This window comes from Rhinolophus hipposideros, assembly GCF_964194185.1.
Source record: "Rhinolophus hipposideros genome assembly, chromosome: X".
Lineage (NCBI taxonomy): Eukaryota > Metazoa > Chordata > Mammalia > Chiroptera > Rhinolophidae > Rhinolophus > Rhinolophus hipposideros.
In genome coordinates this window covers 98,388,194-98,394,824 of record NC_138046.1, presented here as the reverse complement: position 1 = coordinate 98,394,824, position 6,631 = coordinate 98,388,194, and the positions used below count along the sequence as shown (strand labels likewise).

At 44.3% G+C, this 6,631-nt stretch overlaps 1 pseudogene across 1 annotated transcript; it reads right to left on the bottom strand.

Moving 5' to 3' along the window:
* Positions 1-1,950: 1,950 nt before the first annotated feature.
* Positions 1,951-2,494, bottom strand: LOC308495249 (ferritin heavy chain-like; annotated as a pseudogene). The gene has a single exon. The product of its transcript is annotated as a ferritin heavy chain-like (transcript).
* Positions 2,495-6,631: the final 4,137 nt, after the last annotated feature.

The window sequence follows — 6,631 nt, the reverse complement described above, 5'->3', positions numbered from 1 at the left end:
AGTATCAATGTTACCATTCCCAGAAAGCCATTCATTTGAAAATGGAAATGAGAATCTGAAGGGAAAATACAGTGTCAGCAGCTATCGGTTAGGAAACAGAAGGGACAATGTGATATATGCCCATTCTCATGGTGAGGACCCTGCCTTAAACTAACTGTCCTAAAACTTATTGTGCTGGAAACTTCACAGCAAAGTTTCCCGTTTCTAAAAATGAAAAATGACTTCTTAGTGAAAGTGAGTGAGGTTTAGTGACCAGGTATGTGCTTCTGAAACAACATAGATGAGATCTCTTAACGTTGTTTCCAAAGCTTGTTTCTTGGTTATAATGTTCTGTGAGAAGTAGCAAAAGAAGAAAAAGTAAAACAATCCTGTGATTAGAACGTTTGGGAAATACTATTCTTCCTCCTGTTATAAATTCACAGTGTGTGTTTTTTTATGTTAAAGATATAGAATTCCGAGCATAAACAAAAACTGAAAAACAGAACAAAAATCCTGCTATTCCGATTAATACATTATATGGAGAGAGAGAAAAAGAGAGAGTGATCCCTTTTTCACTGAATACCTGCTAATATTTTATAGCATTGGCTGATACTGAACACAGTCTTGGAAAGGCTGGTCTAAGGAATGAAAAACCTGCAAATTAAGAGAAAAGCCCTTTCAGGGGCAAAGCTATACCTGCGGTAGGAGGCTTCACCAGTCTATATTTCCATCCAAGCATCTGCTTTTATTTTATCTCTTTCACCCTTTCATGTTTTTTCTTTTCAGTAAAATCTGTACTAAAGATAAAGAGAAAAGTGTCATTTACTATTCTAAAGGAACTATTTAACCGTAAATAGTTACAGAGGAGCCTAGTAAAGGTGTGGTGATAATAAGACACATATGAGCTTAGGTTCTCTTGGAAGCAAATAACAAAACCTAATCAATGTTGGATACATGGAATCCAAAGCTAGAAATAAAAACAGCCTAAAGAAAGGTCCTGAAAATAGCCATATCATTTTCAATAATGCAGTCATGAACTGATTTTCAACAAGGGCGGTCTTCCTAGGCAAACATTCAGAATCTACTCTATAGATTCAAACTGAACTCTGCACACACCGCCCCTCCACAAACACACATGACACAGATGAAGGTAAACATACATAAGTGGATGTTCTGTACCTGTAACCTATAAGCCAGGCATTGGTGATCATGGTAAGTCAGCCCCCTGTCCATGGGAAAGAAAGCCTTAGGCTTATTTCCATTATTAGTGTTGCCCAGTGTTAGCTTGTCAAAGAGATACTCTACCATTCAGACTTCCAAAACATCCATCTTGCTACCCAGAGTTCACATTAGCAGCTACATAATTTCATGGACGTAAACATTACGGGTAAAACTGAAGACCCCCTTTATTTTAATCCCCGCCCAATTCCATTCCCTTCAGTTCTTCCCCAGAGGCAACTGGAATCCTGATTTTCAGGCCATGTTTTAATACTTTTACTAATTCACCTGCACCCACCTTCACCAGGGCCCCACCTCACCCCACCCCCAAATACCACAGTGTTCATAAGGGGAAGATTTCTTTTGTTTTCCAGGATTCCACAGAGTACTTTCTCCCTCCATCCTCGGAGATCAGGAGCTGCATGTGGATGGGACATGGATCAGTGTAGAGGCTACTGGAGACCTGTTTTAAAACTTAAAAGGTGAGGGTTTTGCGCGCGTGCACACACAAACATAACACACACACACCACACAAAGATACATACACATACACACACACACACAGTCACACACAAAGACTAATGCAGGAAAGATTTTTCCATATGTAATAACTGACAACTTTATTGGAAAAAATGGTAAAATTGGAAGGAGAAAACTTAAGTGAACGTTTTGCAAGGGTAATACTGCAATGTGCCTCGTCGGTGTGGTGACCAGGGGAAGTCACCCAGTGGCTATGGGGCAGGTACTCCAAACTCAGCTCTTTTTGTGGCTGTCGCCCAGGGTGAGCTGGTCAAAGAGGTCCTCTGCCAGGCCGGATCCCGGGGCTCCCATCTTGCGCAGGTTGGTGATGTGGTCCCCCAGCTCTTTGATGAGCTCCACCTGCCCCTGCAGGCAGTGACTGCTCAGGAAGGCGCACAGGTGGGCGTCCTTCTTCTCGGTGGCCAGCTGGTGCAGGTCGAGCAGGCTCTGGTTCACGCTCATCTCCAGGTGCAAGGCGCACTCCATGGCCTTCAGGCCGTTCTCCCAGCGGTTGCGGTCAGGCCTGCTGATGTGGCGCAGGCGGACCGCGCTGGTTCTGCAGCTCCATCAGCCTTTCCGCATGCTCCCTCTCCTTTTGGGACTGCTGCAGGAAGAACCGGGCGAAGCGCTTCAAGGCCACCTCGTGGCTGCTGAAATAGGAGACCAAGGACAGGTACACGTAGGAGGCATGGAGCTCCAGCAGGATCTGGTTGTTGATGGCGGCCTCGCATTCGGGGTGGTAGTTCTGGCGCACGTACGAGGGCGGCGCGGTCGTCATGGCTGGTGGGGACGGTGCAGGGGTGCCAAGGCGGCGCAGAAGCGGGGGCTGAGGGGCGCAGTGGCGCGGGCGAAGGTGGTGGCTGCGGGGCCCTGGACGCTCCCGGAATGGGCGAGGAGGTCGGCAGGGGAAGAGCCTGCTCACCAGATTGTCCCCAGTCGCCTGGCAGCTGGCCATTGGAGGTTGGTGGTTGGCTCTGAAACCCGACCGTTAGACGTAACTTTTACCCCATAAGTGGTGTTAGGGGGAGAGGGAGGGGGAATCCCTTGGTGCCAGCAGGCGGGGCTGGGGTGTGAGGGGTCCGCCTGTCATTGACTAGCGCCGGGTTCCGTCAGAGTCTGGGTGAGGCAGGGAGAATCTGCCCTGAGTGCCTGGTGTCTGAGTGTTTAATTTTGCAATTATATTTCTTTTTTGCAAGGACTTTATCTGGCCTCTAATCTTTCCCTCTGTACAAGAAATCTTTTATTTTGTATATCCGTTTTCTCCCCTACAGTTTCTGAGAAAATGAATGTAAATTTTTGGTAAAGTTCTCTTCTGTTTCCTGTATTGCATTTGGGGTTGCCCTGCCCCAGAAAGAGTCCTGTTTGGTAATCATGAGCTTCTCTTAAACTTTCCTCATGTATCTGGCAAACCTTTGTTTCATTTATACTTATGGATAAAGGTCAGCCAGGTAATTAGCATGGATCCGATGAGAGTTGTGATGTCCATTTCACTAGTAGGCTTCTGCTCGAAATGGGAGGGCAGAACATGTCAATTATTCAGTGGCTTTGTCCTTTGGGGGTACATGCCAAAGGTCAATGACAAAAGAAATCTTAAACGCACCAAGAGAAAAGCTTTTAGCCACTTACCAGGTAGCAGGATTCAAAACTAATATTCAGAAATCTGTTGCATTTTCATACACCAATAACAAACTATCAGGAAGAGAAATTAAGACAACATCCCACTTACAATTTCTTGAAAGAATACCTAGCAATAAATTTAACCAAGGAGGTAAGAGACCTGTGCTTGGAAAACTCTAACACATTGAAGAAAGAAAGTGAAGAGGATACAAACAAAGGGAAGCACATTCTGTGCTCATGGATGGGAAGAATTTCTGTTTTAAAATGTGCACACTGAGATCCGGTCAAGATGGTGGAGTAGGTAAACTCTGGGCTTACCTCCTCTCACCACCATATGAAAATTACAAATAAACTACAAAACTACCATCAATGACAGTCTTCTGCAATCATGTTGAACTGAAGCCCTACAACCAAGGACATACAGAAGGAACCACCTCGAGACTAGTAGGAGGGGCAGAGATGTGGAATGGGTTGGTCCCACACCCGCATGTGACCCTTAAAAGTCAGAAGGGATATGTCAGATTTTGAGTTAACCCCCTGATGAGCGAAGACTCCCAGCCGCTCCTCATCAAAGTGTTCCAGTGCCAGGGAGAGATGTTTCATGATTTCTGCTTGTCAAAACCAGCGGAGATTGAGTGACTGAGATAGAGGGCAGCTACTGTCCCAGGCGTTCTTTTCAAGGGATGCACACTGACTTACCAATGGACTCACTGGCTGTGAGCTCTTGCACTGGGGCTGCACCTAAAGAGGCGACCACATCATACAGGGGTGAACTGTGTTGTCTGCCTTTAAGACAAGGACTGGAGGGGACACTTTCTCCCTGATAGAGGAGATGGCTGAAGCCATTGTTTTTCTCTTGAGCCCCTACCCCCACCTTCCTAGTGTGCAGATGCAGGCAGCCGCCATATCTGTGTCTCCATCAAGTCAGCTAACGCCATTGGTTTTCTGCACCCAGGTGGTTCTGAGACCATGCCCCACCCAACTTTTGAGCACACTTTGTCTGCTTCCAATGGCTTTTTTGTACAAATTGCCAGCCGTCGCTCATGCTGTAGACTTTCCTATGGTCTCTCAAAGGTTCTCAGAACCCAGACAAAAATCATCCACTTAAGCATGTCCCGTACATCTTGCTGAGAAGCTCTACGCATATCACTAGCAGCAGCCAGCCTTGGTTCATGGTTTGGCCTCTCAAGTACTTCCATGCACGGCTCAGGCAGCAGACATATGCAGATTGCTTGTGGTTCCTGACGGATGGCTACATGTGGGCCACAGACTGCAGCGGAACTTGACCTGCAGTGGGTCCTCTCCCAGGTGAACATGGGGCTGGCATGCCCAGTGCTGAGCTTCCAAACAAGGTGGAGCATCTCCCAACCATCTGCAAAGAGGACACACCCACGGGGCAGATTGGGCAGATACCAGAGCTCTGTTGAGGCACATCTTGCTCTGTTACAGTCAGACTTTTTACCACAACTCCTCCACTGTAGTCACGGCCAGTCCCCACAACCAGTGAGCCTGAGGGTTAGTCCCTACTATTGACATGCCAATAATAACAATGCTCTAGTACAAGAGGAGGGTACACACAACCCACACAAGGAACACAGCTGGAGTGTCAGTTGTGGAGGCTCAGGTGACCAGGAAGACTACGCCACTGAGCTCCATAGCACACCTACTACATGAGGCCACTCTACTAACAACGGGAGACATAAGAGCACTACGTAATACATAGAAACAAACACAGGGAGGTAGACAAAATGGGGAGACAAACATATCCCAAATAAAAGAACAGAACAGATCTTCAGAAAAAAACTGAACAAAGTAGAGGCAAGTAATCTACCACACACTGGTTATAAGGATGCTCAATGATCTTAGGGAGAACTTTAACAAAGAGATAAGAAACATAAAAATCCAGATAGAAACCATAAAAAGTAACCAGTCAGAAATAAAAAATACAGTAATAGAAATAAAGAAAACATTGTAGGGAATCAGTAGTAGGTTAGATGAAGCAGAGGATCGAATCAGTGATTTAGAATGTAAGATAGTCGAACACACCCAATCAGAACAGCGAAAAGAACAAAGAAGCCAAAGAAATAAAATTAGGAGAGCCTAATGGGCCTCTGGGACAACACGGAGCTTAACAAAATTCGCATTATAGGGGCACCAGGGTGAGAAGAGAGAGAGCATTGGATTGAAAACATATTTGAAGAAATAACGACAGAACACTTCTTTAACCTTGTGAAGGAAATAGACATACAAACACTTAATGCACAGATAGTCCCAAAGAATATGAACCCAAAGAGGCCCACACAAAGACATATCATAATTAAAATGCCAAAGGTTAAAGACAAAGAGGGAATCTTAAAAGCAGCAAGAGAAAAGCAGCTAGTTACCCACCAGGGAGCTCCCATAAGACAATCAACTGATTTCTCAACAGAAATTTTGCAGTCCGGAAGCAACTGGTGGGAAATATTTAAAGTGATGAAAAGCAAGGATCTATGACCAAGATTACTCTACCCAGCAAAGCTATCATTTAGAATGGACGGACAGATAAAGAGCTTCCCAGACAAGAAAAATCTAAAGGAGTTCATCACCACCAAACCAGTATTACACAGACTTAGAGGGATTTCTTTAAGACAAAAATAAAGGAAAAAAATAAGAATAACAAAGTGGACACAACTACATATCTACCAAGAATTACTTTCAATGTAAATGTATTAAATGCACCAATAAAAAGATAGTGGGGGCTGAGCAGATAAGGATATCAAGCGTTTTACATATACTGCCTATAGACACACACAGACTGAACTAAAGGGATGGAAAAAGATATTTAATATAATGGGAAAAGATATTTAATATAAATGCAAACAAACAAACAAAAAGCTAGGGTGGCAATCCTTATACCAGGCAAAGTGACTTTGAAACAAAGACTATAACAAGATACATAGAACAACCTAGTAATCCCATTTTGAGATATTTCTCCAAAGAATCTGAAAATTCTAGCTCAAGGATATGTGCTTATCCATATGTTCATGGCAGGATTATTTCCAATAGCGGAGATATGGAAGCAACCTAAGTGTCCATCGGTACATGAATGGATAAAGAAGAGGTGCTAAATATCCAAAATGGAATAGAAGTCGGCCATAAAATGGAATGAAAACCTACCATTGGCGACAACATGGATGGACCTAAAGGTTATTATGCCAAGTGCAGTAAGTCAGAGAAAGACAAATACCACATGATTACATATATATGTAAAGTTAAAAAACAAGCTAAATGAACAAACAGAACAGGAACACACTCATAG